Source organism: Rhinopithecus roxellana, chromosome 1 (genome assembly GCF_007565055.1).
Source record: "Rhinopithecus roxellana isolate Shanxi Qingling chromosome 1, ASM756505v1, whole genome shotgun sequence".
Lineage (NCBI taxonomy): Eukaryota > Metazoa > Chordata > Mammalia > Primates > Cercopithecidae > Rhinopithecus > Rhinopithecus roxellana.
This window is the reverse complement of record NC_044549.1, coordinates 126,515,025-126,528,634: the sequence shown is the minus strand read 5'-3', so window position 1 is coordinate 126,528,634 and position 13,610 is coordinate 126,515,025. Positions and strand designations below refer to the sequence as shown.

General features: G+C 44.5%; 1 non-coding gene and 1 pseudogene across 1 annotated transcript; both read left to right on the top strand.

The window, feature by feature from the left end:
- Window positions 1–250: 250 nt before the first annotated feature.
- LOC115892183 lies at window positions 251–329 on the top strand. Its single transcript, XR_004052067.1, has one exon. It is a non-coding gene; the product is annotated as a small nucleolar RNA SNORD45 (small nucleolar RNA).
- Window positions 330–2,065: 1,736 nt separating this feature from the next.
- Window positions 2,066–13,299, top strand: LOC104659992 (annotated as a pseudogene).
- The last annotated feature ends 311 nt before the right edge of the window (window positions 13,300–13,610 follow it).

The window sequence follows — 13,610 nt, the reverse complement described above, 5'->3', positions numbered from 1 at the left end:
TGCAGCCTCTGCCTCCTGGTTCAAGCGATTCTCCTGCCTCAGCCTCCTGAGTAGCTGGGATTACAGGTGCATGCCCCCATACCTGGCTAATTTTTGTATTTTTAGCAGAGAGGGGATTTCACCATGTTGGTCAGACTGGTTTCGAACTCCTGACCTCGTGATCTGCCCACCTCGGCCTCCCAAAGTGCTGAGATTACAGGTGTGAGCCACCTCACCTGGCCAATGGCTTTTTAAAAATCCTCAGCTAAAGGGTTGATGATGAGCTGGCATGTATTCTGAATCTTAAGTTTATTATTACTACTGTAGCTCTAAAATTACTGTGATACCTAGAAAAAAATAAATTTAAAAATCCTTGACTAAAGGCTTCAAGATGACTGACTAGAAGCATTTCATTCCTGCCTCCCCCACTTAAAAGAACAAAATGGTGTATAGACAGTGACACTTCAAATACATTACCGAAGAGTATCTGCTGGAATTCAACAGAGAAGTGACAGGAAACACCAAATGTGGAGAAGGAGAAAGGAGAGACACAGCCCGCTGGTCAGGATCAACTGGGAGCCAGGAGTGACTTCCCAACATAGGTAAGTGAGAGATGGAGCAACCCACATCTCCTCCGTGGAATCTTGCAATCCTAGCCACAGGACAACCTCAACTCTGCCAACCCCTGAAACTAACATAGGCAGCTGCTGTGAGACCATGGGACAGAACTGCCCCAGGGAGAGAGCTCGAACTGGGTCCCATGCCCCTCCTGAAAACTAAGCAGCTACCACAGGGTGCCATTTTCAAACACAGACTTTGGGAAACTGCATGCTGTCCTGGGGCCCAGTGGCATCAGGACAGAAGCATTATGGAAATTTGGGCTATCATTGTTGAGACTGCAGAACGAGCTGAGAATGCTCCTATGGCCAGGACTAAGAAGTGAGGCATGGGCTACAAGCTGCTGGTGCCAGGAAGGAAGTACCACTGGAATGGAGACTGGGACATGAATTAGGCACAAGTTGCCACTGGGGCTTGGTTGCCAGCTGGGTGGAGGTTCTTGCAGCTGTGGTGGAGGTGGTGCATAATCTAAGTGTGGGCTGCCACTGCCAAGTGTTGGGGGTAAGCCCTACCAGGACAAATGTATGAGAGGGATGCATGTTCCTCACCCACTGGCCCAGGCTGTGGGCCACTGAGGATGGCCATCTCCCAAGTCTCAGGCTCACAAAACCTGGGTGGGGACTGAAACCTGCGAAACTGAGGAGGTGATTCAGAGGATCACTCTCCCCTGCTTGTCCCTATTAACTCAACCTCACCTTCTACTGCAAATGGACCCTGCAGATCAGCAGCCCCACCCCCGACCATGACCTTGATCTCTCCATGTTCTTTTAGTGGAAGACAACCACAAGTCAATGGTGTCAGGCCAACTTATAAAAACATCTAACAAGCAATATTTCATAAAAACCACTCATGGGCCTGTTCTGTTTAATATATGGGGGACTGAAATGAAAACAACAAAATAGCCTCGGGTTTACAAGACTTCCCAAGATAGGTGGTCACTTCATGTTTTCAGGAGATATACGGAAATGATTTTGATCACTTGAAAAGAGCTCTTGTGGTACTAGAATGACATCCATAACTGACAAGTATGAAATGGAGGGTTTAGAGACATTAAAAAACAAACCAACCCATAGAGAGGGGAAGAGCTTCAGCAGCAGGGATATCAATGTGGTCTTAAGTGTAATGAAAAGCCAGCGTGCTACCCCGGTAATAGAAATCAACGTAACAATGGGATGCCACAAGAAGAATATTGAGATAGAAAACATTTTGAAAATGAATTATTCACTCACGCAGTATTATATTCTGCTTTTGGTCCTACATATTTTAGAGGATACAGAGAAAACTGCAGAAGACCCAGAAAAGCACATCATGGCAGTCTAAAAGTTCCACATCTTTCACTTGTAGAAAAGCCTTCAGATCTGTTTTTTACTTAAAGAGAAAGTGGGTGACTTCATCATAACCATTGAGAATAAAACCTGTTGAGAAATTATTTCTGCCTTGATGATTTTATACACATAAGGGATGAACAATGAGAAATATGCTTAGATTTATTGGGAAAGAGATAGGTCTGTGGTATTGTCACAAGGGTACACAAATACCCAGAATGACAGCTGAGGGAGGTGTCCCCATCGGTGGTGACCCTTAGGGGAGATCAGGAGGCCTTGTGTTTCAGCATGGCCTAGGCAAGTGGAAGGCAGGGGCTCCAAGATTCCATGACATCCCACCTTCTAATTCTCTTATAGTGACGGTAGACCATTACCTGACCCACTGGACACTACTTCCCTCACTCCCTTCAGAGTCTGAGCTACAGGCAGTGCCTTCTGCTCCAAGCTCTGGCACCTTAAACTTTGTTTTTGGCAGTTAAGGACTTTGAGGTGTTGGGTGTTGATCAAGTTTTCCTGAACAGTAAGTTAAGAATTTCCGTTATTTCAGGACAGTTAATTTCAGTCCTCACTAAACCTGTTTGATTTCACTAGGTTTTTTGTTGTTGTTGTTTTTGAGACAGAGTCTTGCTCTGTCACCCAGGCTGGAGTCTGGTGGCATGATCCTGGCTCACTGCAACCTCTGCCTTCCAGGTTCAAGCGATTCTCCTGCCTCACCCTCCCAAGTAGCTGGGATTACAGGCATGCACCACCATGCCTGGCTAATTTTTGTATTTTTAGTAGAGATGGGGTTTCACCATATTGGTCAGGCTGGTCTTGAACTCCTGACCTCATGATTTCACTAGTTTTTAACCCATCTTGTGTTTGGGTTTCTTCTCCCGGTCCCTGGCTCTACCTCTTCTGCCACAAACACCAGCATAGCAGAATCTGTCAGTCCTTTGTACAATGAGAGAGCAGAAACGAACATCCTAGAAATCAACCAGGAATTGTGCTCACAGCTGAAAATGAGTGAACAGCAGTTCCAAGACTTCAAAGAGAAATTTCTTGTCTCTGAAGCTGTGCTTACTGTCTGGCCAACCAGTTACAGAAATACAGTAAGTTCCATAGGTTCACTATCACCAGTGATGAATGATCACTGTCTTCTCTCTAAGAAACTAAACACTCTTTAGACCCGATTCCTCTCTTCTCTTCATCAAAATAAGCTTTATCCTTCCCCTACTCCCAGAAAGGCAGAAGTGGGTATTTTATAAAACCACATTTTCCTGAGAATCAAAAAACTGGACACAAAGTGTTTAGCAACTTTTCTATATTTGAAGTGGGGTGTAGGGTGGGATTAGAGTTAAAATCTCAGTTATTGATGCCTGATGCAAGCATAAAACTGCCTGATTTTCTCAGCAACAAGCTGAACCATTTTTTACCAGGATCCTTTGTGTACCACATAAAATCTTGCAGAATTTAAGCATCTGTTGAGGCCCATTAGGCAAAGCCCTGTGGTGTCCACACTGGGAGAAAGATGCTGATAGTTCATAGTCCCTACTTTCCAGGACCTTAACGAGGAGTCTGCTCTGAATAGAACCTGTGGTATCCGTAAGTGACAGCATCAGGAGCAGGGACGACCCTGCTGAGAGGGAAGTCCTGCTTCCTGGAGCAGAGACTCTTATTCCTAACGAGGAAGAAGGACAGCGCCCAAGACTCTGCTGAGGTAACAGTGCAGTGTGGAGAGGAGGGACCCTGGGCTAGTCTCCTGGGCTCCAGTCCAAGTTGTTTATCTTCTCTTTGCCTCAGTCTCCTGATCTGTTAATAGGGTCCTATAATTCCCACCTCTGTAAATTGCTGCAATAAAGTACAGGAGCTTGTTCTTTCAAATCCCCTAGAACAGTTCTTGGCACAGAGCAAAACCTATTTATTACTTCTTCATTCTACTATTCCTAATTTAGCAGATATTTTGTTAGCATTTGGGCATATTTCCTTCAGGGACTTATGGTCTCAGGCCTCACATTGCACTTAATTGTATTCAGACATGATTTTTTTAAAATCTTGGCAATATTTGTGCTTTAAATTCCCAATACAAGAGAACTATCAGTCCCATAGTTCTAGAGGCCTTCCCGAGGGTACAGTAGATCACTGCTTTATGTTCCAGCTCAGTGTTTTACAGGAGAGGTTGCAAGGCTTGGCAAAGTGGCCCGGGATTCAGAGTCACACCTTAGTGGATGTGAATTCTGACTCTGCCTTATTCTAGTTGAGTCATATTTTCTAGTTGTTTTATGTGCCTTTGAGTTTCTCTTTCCTCATCCATAAATTGGGGCGTATCAGGTGCCTTGTATTTGGAAGGTTGGTAAAGATGTGGCGCTTCTGTTGAGGCCCAAAAGGCAAAGCTCTTGCTGGCTGCACTAGGAGAAGTGATGGTAGCACAGAGCATCTGCTTTAAAGAAACCTAAAGAGGAGGCTGCTCCTGCCAGACACTGTGGTACCTGTAAGTGACAGCATCAAGTGCCGCCGAGAGCCTGGTACCGGGGATCCTTGTGTCCTTGGGGTGGATCCTGACTCCTCCCCTGTAGGCAGCGACATGTCCAACCTCCCACCGAGACAGGTGTGTCTTTTCTCGGAGTGTGAGGAGCACAAAGGCATTACAGAATCTGTGCTGGGGGAGAAGATGCAGTTCAAGGAGGAGAAGCTGGCAGAGAAGTCAACACAAGCTGAGGTGCTCAGGTGAGGGAGGCTCTGTGTGGTGGGGCAGGCAGGTGGAAGGTGTGTGAGTCTCTGAAGGGGGGCAGCTCAGCTGGAGAAATAAGAGCTAATCTGGGCCAGGAGAAGGGCAGGAATTTACATAGCAGGCACATGCCATGCAAACATGTATACAACAATTAGAGAACAACAATACTAGTAAATTACGGGCTACAATTGTGACTCAAAACAAGTCATTATCAAGGCAAAACTTACATACCACAAAATTAACCAAAGGAAAGTGAACAACTCGGAAGCATTTAGTACATTCAAAATATTGTGTAATCACCACTACATTTTCTCTTTTTAAATGTTTTATTTCAATGTTTGTGGGTACATAGTAGGTGCATATATTTGTGGGGTGCATGAGATGCAATGGGTTATAATAACATCATGTAAAATTAGGAATCTATCCCTTCAAGCATTTGTTGTTTATATTACAAAGAATCCAATTATATTCTTTTAATTATTTTTAAATGTACCAATTAAATTATTAGCTATAGCCACAGTTCTGTGCTATCAAATACTAGGTCTTATTCATTCTATTTTTTTTGTATCCATTAACCATCTTCATACCCTCAACCCCACTACCCTTCCCCACCCCTGGTAACTATCCTTCTACTCTCTATCACCATGAGTTCAATTGTTTTGATTTTGAGATCCCACAAATAAGTGAGAACATGTGATGTTTGTCTTTCTGTAACTAGATAATTTTACTTCACGTAATGACCTCCAGTTCCATCTATGCTGCAGCAAGTGAAAAAATAACATTCTTTTTTATGACTGTATAGTACTCCATTGTAAATAAATACCATGTTTTCTTTATCCCTAGAATCACCTCCTGACTTACTGGCTTCACATTATTTCATTCAAAGAATGTTATCTTCTTGACCCTGTCATTCTTGCATTCTTTCATCTTTCTGAATAACCTCAGCTGTACCTGGCCACATTTCTATGTGTGGCTTTGTGTCCAGTCACTGAGTAATGTACTATGTGCGTTTTTACATGGAAATGTCCGCGACCAAAGTGAGAAACTAAAGGGGCATCTTTCTGAAACAAATTTGGGAAGACAGCTAGTTTTATTTACAGAGGAAAAGGATGAATGGAATGCTGAGGAATCCTATAGGAGCACTCTAATACAGAGGAAGCATTTTATTAAAATTTTTTTTCCCCTTTGTCAGAGGCATTTCACCAAACGTGCTAAAATTCTGCTTGGAGGGCTCTTTGAGGATATTCTCACAAAAATCTCTGTTGCAATTCTTTGAACTGATCACTGATCCCTCTCCACTCTTATATTTTCTCTACTATCCTACCTTAGGTGATACAAAGCCCTAGTTCACGCTCAGGCACTAGAGCTGACCCAGTTGAGGAAGAAGTTACGGGGAGGGAGAGAGGCCTCCCTCTTACTCAGTCAGCATCTCAAGGCCCTTCTCACTGATGATGACCCTGACAACCACCAGGGGCAGGACCTCCGAGAGCAGCTGGCTGAGGGGCGCAGGCTGGCAGAGTGCCTTGTCCGCAAGCTCAGCCCAGGTAAGGTAGTCATGGGCCCTGATGACGCAGAGTCCTAGGCTTATGAGAAGACTCCAGACCTCCACACCTGCATAATGACAATTTTATTAGTGGTCTTTCTTTCCACTAAACGTTAGTGCCATGACATGACCAGGACTTCTTGTGTAGGAAGAGAGATGTGAAAGCCAGGAGTTGGAGGTCACAGTACGGCAAAAGCCTCCTTCCTCCTTGATGGAACTGGTCTTTGGACCAAGAGGCAGCATCCATCCAGTTTTAAAGGACAGGAAGGAGGATGTGACAGGAGGCAGCTTGTTAGAGTGAAGAGAGCCCTGGACTGAGAATGGAAGTTCCCAGACTCTATTCTCAGCACTGTCTTAGTAACTGTGGGCCAGCAATTTATCCTTCCTGGATGTCTGTGTCTAACTGGAAATGGGGACAAATTATCTCTTGCCTGGTAGATCTAGCATTCAAATGTGGCAACACACATGAGTGTATTTCAAAATAAGACAAAGTCCCTCACTGTGTGATGTTAGATAAGGTAGTTGATGTAGTAGCACATGGTGTTAGGAAAGTTGTTAAGACTGGAACACTCTCGGTAGAGAGAATTTCCTGGGACAACACAGCAGAAGCCACTTGGAGGGTCTGTGAAGTTTCCTAATGAATGGAAGGGTGGGGGACAGAGTTGGTTGTCCTCTCCTAAAAGAAAGAAACAGGTTTTAGTGAGAGCTGTGAGGGGACAAAGAGACTGTTCCTGGGAATCAGATTTGTGTCCAGATGGGGGAGACAGCTGCCAAAGTCCAGAGAGAAGCTGGGCCAAGCCTCCAGTGATACGGGGGGAAAAGGTATTTTTAATTTTGGCCCATGTCATGATGGTGACTCTCCAGATCAGAAACACATTGTCTGATAGATCACGAAACCACGCCAGGGCAGAAAACATGAGAGGTAAAGACAAAACATGAGAGCTTTCAGTGCAACACTGACTTGTACATAGATGTTCATGTCTCTGTGGTCATATGGCTCACTGTGTTTGCAGTGCGTGAAGTGGGAAATATTCAAATGGCCACTACTGCATTAGTTTTCAGAAAATGATGAAGTTGAGGATGAAAATGTTAAAGATGAGAAGGTTGAAAAAGTCGGAGAACCACTTGCCCCCAGGTAACAATGAACAATCAGGAGCTGGTAATGGGTAGGTAAAATATGGAAAAGGCCTCAGAAAGAACACAAGGGAGGTGAAGGTAGTCATGGATTCCAGATGCAAGGACGAACAAAACTGCAGATTGTAGTAATTTAGCACACTCATTCAATAATAAAATAGCCCTGTTAACATGGTTGTCTGTTTTCTTTGTGGTACCTGTAAGCATGACCTGAGGCAAACTTACCAGCCTTAGGGATTTCCTGCACACACTGACTAGAACTGTTCTTTTCTGCAATGAAAACTAGAAGAAAGGCCAGGTGCCATGGCCTACGCCTGTAATCCCAGCACTTTAGGAGGCCGAGGTGGGTGGATCATGAGGTCAGGAGATCGAGACCATCCTGGCTAACATGGTGAAACCCCGTCTCTACTAAAAATACAAAAAATTAGTGGGGCATGGTGGCGGGTGCCTGTAGTCCCAGCTACTTGGTAGGCTGAGGCAGGAGAATGGCATGAACCTGGGAGGTGGAGCTTGCAGTGAGTCGAGATCCCACTGCACTCCAGCCTGGGCAATAGAGCGGGACTCCGTCTCAAAAAAAAGAAAAAGAAAAAGAAAGCTAGAAGAAGATGTTTATTTGCTTCCTATGTAGTTGTCATTTAGGTTCTTGTTAGGTAAGATAAATAGCAAAGAGCTAACAAGGAAAGGATTTAGGAAGTAACTAGCAAAGTTGCACACCAAGAAAAGTACCTAGACCAAAAGTACTCACTTTTTATTTCACAATATTAGAATATTAGAAGAAGACCTAGAAGGCACGCAATCTTTGGAGTGGCTCAGCCTATATTCCCTTGGTAAGAGTATGTTAAATTCAACCCAACTTAGCCACATGGTGTAGCAGCTGTTAGGGTTCTCCGTGTGTGCTGTATATCACATCTGCACCATACGGGGATAGCTGAGTCTCCTCCCTCCTCAGATCCTGTCTGCCCAGTGCAAAGAGCACCAGCTGCTCTCTTCTTCTTTGGCCCCCATGGCAGCCACACTCTGTTGCAGACAGAAGGAGGATTGCCTGTTCCCTCTAAAAGGGAGCCACTCCTTGCTTTCTGGGACAACTCTTTTTTTTTTTTGACGCAGTCTTGCTCTGTTGCCTAGGCCTCAGTTCACTGCAACCTCCGCCTCCCGGGTTCATGCCATTCTCCTGCCTCAGCCTTCCAAGTAGCTGGGACTACAGGCACTCGCCACCACACCCGGCTAATTTTTTGTGTTTTTAGTAGAGACGGGGTTTCACCATGTTAGCCAGGATGGTCTCGATCTCCTGACTTCATGATCCGCCTGCCTCAACCTTCCAAAGTGCTGGGATTACAAGCGTGAGCCACTGTGCCCAGCCAGGACCACTCTCTTATGCCTCCTGTCAAAACTCTCTAAAACTCCCTGGGGTCCAATCCCTCTTGGTTTAATCTTCTGTCACCTCTGTCATCTCTAACCCACCTGGCTCATCAGGGAGGTACAGGAGACTGAAGGAAAGGAAGTCCCTCAGAATTCACTGGAGGAATATTCTGCCACTTGTTCAATTTGCCGTGACCCTCCTGACTCCCACCTGCCTCAGAGGTGTGCCAAAATCACACGTGAGGAAGAGAAAGTCGACTCTGCTCTGGATGTAGGCAGTGAATCTTCACATTACAAAGGGGAAGAGGAAGTGCTAAACATTCTCCCAGGTAGCCTCTATATTATTTGTCCTTTTGTACCTCTGCCTAGGCTGAGAAAGGTCAACTCTGAGGACAGGGCCTATAGATACATATTGGTTTGAATCAGGAAGTAGGATTAAATATTAAACACAAATATCAGGTGGGTCAGGGGGCTTCCCTCTCCTCCTCAGCCCATGTCATACTTTAGTCTCCCTGGCCCCAGTATCAGGTTATTGGGTCCCATGCAGGTGTGATAAACTCATACCCACCTGTGTACAGGAGGTATACAGGAGGCACCTGTCAGACCTCCTACCTTGGATCCAATGCCTCTTGTCCCCTGCAGTGATGTAATTTGTGACCTTGAACAATGTCCATGGAGTTTCTATGCCTATTCAAGACCATTGGCAGCCTTTCCTATAGATTTGGAGACATTGTTACCCTGGGTTCACTGCTCTCAGGCCCAGTCTCTATCTCCTTTAAGTGGGCTTATGTTAACTTAGCAGTTACCTCGAAACCAGGACACAAACACTTCTATCTTTACCTTGCTTATAAGTTTCCATAAAGCAAGGCTGGGCCCTGAGTTCTCCACTCTACTCATGGGCAGTGTTTCTGTGTAACATCACAGAATCTCTTTTATGCAAGGGTTTTTAGAATATATCCATCAGTTCAGTCTTGTGTGTAAACTCCTCTAAATATTCAACAATAATGACATCTGATGAGACAAGACAGTATCACAGCAATACTTCTAGAAATTAGGCCAGTTTCTAAGATCTTGGGGAAAAAGTTTTGTTTAACTCTTTAACAGGCTTAGTCAGAGGATATGGAATTATGATGTACCAGAAGAGGAAGATTCAGCCCCATGGACCTGGAAAGCAGGCCCATCTACTTCTCTTAAGACTTAACCTAGGGCATCCTAGACACTTTCTGTGAGAATACCATATTCTGATGCTGAGAATGTTTATGTCCTTGTGCTATGATTGGACACTGATTTGGTCATGTGTGGAGTATAATTTGCTTAACGTGACCCGCTTATTTGCAGAAAATCAAAATGATAATGAAGAAGAGGAAAGGAAACAGCCAGTGTCTCCAGGTAACTCTGATTTGTGGGATGTTAGTTCAATAGTGACATCTGGAGACTGAAGACCCAGTGAAAAATAGGAAATGATGAATAGAAGTTTTTTTTATTCTTTTATTTTTTGAGATGGAGTCTCGCTCTGTCACCCAGGCTGGAGTGCAGTGTGTGATCTCAGCTCCCTGCAACCTCCGCCTCCCAGGTTCAAGTGATTCTCTTGCCTCAGCCTCCCAAGTAGCTAGGATTACAGGTGCCTGCCGCCACGCCGGGCTAATTTTTTATATTTTTAGTAGAGACGTGGTTTCACCATGTTGGCCAAAATGGTCTCGATCTGACCTCGTGATCTGCCCACCTTGGCCTCTCAAAATGCTGTGATTACAGGCATAAGCTACCATGCCTGGCCGAATAGAAGTATTTTATCCATTTGGTCATGTACGAATTATTCTTTTGAACAATTTTTTTTTTTCTATTGCTGTGGTACTCATATAGATTTCAATTTCTTTCTTTTTCTTTTTTTTTTGACAGAGTCTCACTCAGTCATCCAGGTAGAGTGCAGTGGTGCAATCATGGTTCACTGCAGCTTTGACCTCCCTGGCTCAAGTGATCCTCCTGCCTCAGCCTGGTTTCAACTGCTTAATCTCTCTCAAGCACAGTAATGTACAATCAGTTGACCCAAGTGAACTCACCAAACTCATGGATTTCCTCATATCACCTGTCCTCTTCCATGTGGTTAAATCCAGGGTGAGATAACGGTTTGGTGTCAGCATGTTGGCAAGTATTTGAACACAAGAGAAGAAACTTGAAAAAAAACAAAATCAACTCCACATTATGTCAAAATATGAGAGTTTTGTTTCTCTTTTCCCATGAGTTTCTAATCTGGGCAATTCACCAAACACATGTTATCTCTGTCTCTCTCTATCTTTCTCTCTCTCTCAACATCTGACGGCAGCCACACTCTGTCCCACCATGAAGAGAATAATTTGTACCTTTTATTGGGTCAGCCCCTTTGCTTTCTGCAACCGTTGCCTTATGCCTTCCATCAAATCCATCTAGGAGTCTATGGTCCCCGGCCCCCTTGAATTAACCTCAGACCTTCAGTCTAACCTACCCCATGAGTCTCAGCAGGGAGATGCCACAGGTGGCAGAGCAGGAAGTCCCCTGAAAGTTATGGGATGGATGTTGTTTGACTCCTTTGATTCCTGTTGACCTGTCTGGCTCCAATCTATCTTACAGAAGCACCTTGTACTCATTTGAGGACTAGTAAGTCCGCTTGGCTCCTGATGAGGGAGGAGTGCTCTACTGTGAATGTGATAAACATCCAAATGATGTCTCAGGTAGACCTCATAATCCTTGCACCCTGAGCCCCAGAGTGGGCTTAGAGAGTCATCAATGTGCCCAGGAATCATAGACACGAGTTGTTTTGAATCAGATTCTAGAGTTGAATTTGAAACACTGACATGGGTTGGGTCAGTGAGCTCTGCTCTCTTCCTTGTCTCGGGCCATGCCTGTGTCATCTTGGGTCCACTGTCAGGATATTGGACCCAAGACAGATGTGACAAATTCACACCAACCTGTGCAGCATATATCCAAGAGGTGTCTGTGAGATGTCTTAATTTGAATAAAATTTGTCTTGCCAGCTATTATTGTGTTCCTTATAAATTTCTTTTCCCAACCATGTCCCTTGAAGTTCTATGACTACCCAAGGTCAGTGGCATCTTTGTCTACCTTTCTGTGGAAGATGGCACCAAGGTTTCATTGAACCCAGGCCCATTCTCTGTCTTTGATGTTGGCTTGTTGTAGCTAAGCAGGCCATTGCCTTGCTGGCATGTTTCTGGAAGCAAGACTGAGCACTGTCACTCCTAGATGCCCAAATAGCCAATGTTACCATGTAGCTTGAGAGATTAATTTTGATTCAAGGGTCTGTAGATACCCTTCACACTTCCAATTTCAGTGTTTAAAATGCTCTAAGCTGTGAACAATCTGGGTATTTGATGAGAGAAGGCTAAATATTGCAGTTTCCTTTCTAGAAAACATCTGGGGGTATTTGCTTTGAATTGGTATGAAAAAGTATTGTTTACCTGTTTGCACAGTCTCAGGACAGATCATATTGAGATAATGATCTACAAGAATAGGGAGATTTCACCCCTAGGCTCAGGGAAACCCAAGACATTTCTATCATGACAGGACCTCAGGCCTCCCGAAATATTTCTCTCACAGTGTCCTCTTCTCACACTGAGGAGACTGATGGCTCTGTGTTAGGACTGGATGGTGGATTATTCATGGGTGTAGGAGAATCTGCTTGATTTGTCTCTCCCTGTCTGAAATTATTTACAGAACTTAAACATAACAAAGAGGAGGTCCAAGACCCATCATGCCCCAGGTAACTCTAAGGAATTGCAGACAGTTAATTCAGTGTGGACATCCGGAGACTCCAGATGCAGGAAAAAACAGAATGTGCTGAATGTTTGTTCCATCTGTTCAGCCAATCATGAAATATTTATGTTATTAGCATTGCCTGTTTTCATTGTATACTGTATTTATATTATCCTCTCTTATTGATTCCTCTCAATTGTACTAACCTGTCTTCAGTTGACTCAGTTGAACTGATCTATCACAGATGTTTTCTGCAGTCCCCTTTTCTATTCTTATTGCTTAATGTGAATTGGAGATGCACATCTGATGGCTGTGTCTTGGTGTTACCATGTGTGCAAGTATATGATAGCATCAAAGTGAATGAAAAACTTCATATCATGCTACAATATTGAGAAAAAGAAACGGTGAAGATATGATATCTCTAAGATTCTAGGAAGACTCAAGAGCCCGTGTTTATGTTGCCACTGCATGCTGCTTTCAACACAGTTAATGCAAAAGTGCTGAATGCACCTTGATGTCCCTCCATGTGCCCTGTGTGTCATGGCCATTTTGTACAGGGATCATTCCATCTCGTTCCTCCTCAGCTCATTGTCTGCCCAGTGCACCGAGCCTCTGCTGCTCTCTCTCTTCTGCCCCACATGGGGAAAGATTTTTCTGTTTCTCTGAGGGGCCTGCCCTTTCCTTTCTCTGGCCTTTCCTGGAGGCCTCCCTTTAGTCACCTGGGCACTGTGGTTTTGGTTCCCTCTGGTGTTTATCTTCAGTCTTCTCCACCCTCCAGGCTCAGCAGGCAGTTCCTGGAGGTAGAAGAGCGGGATGTTTCAGAAGACTCACTGGATGAAGGTTACTTGACTCCTTCAATTGAACATAACCTGTCTGACTGCCACTAGCCTTATAGGAGCATCTTGTGCTCATTGGAGGAACAGCTCGCCTGCTCTGCTCTGGATGCAGCCTATGAGTACTCCACCCTGAAGTTCATAAAGTTCCACTGGTCTCCCTCCCAGGCAACCTCTATCTATTTTCGTTTCTGCAATTTGTACATGCTGAGACACGACATTCCTGCACTTAGATTGTTTTGAGTCTGGCTCTTGGATCTAGTTTTAAACACAGACATCCAATGGGTGGAACTTTCCTCTCCTCTTGTCTTAGATGACTCCTGTGTCACCCAGCTCCTTCTCACAAGAGTGGATTGTGGGCATCA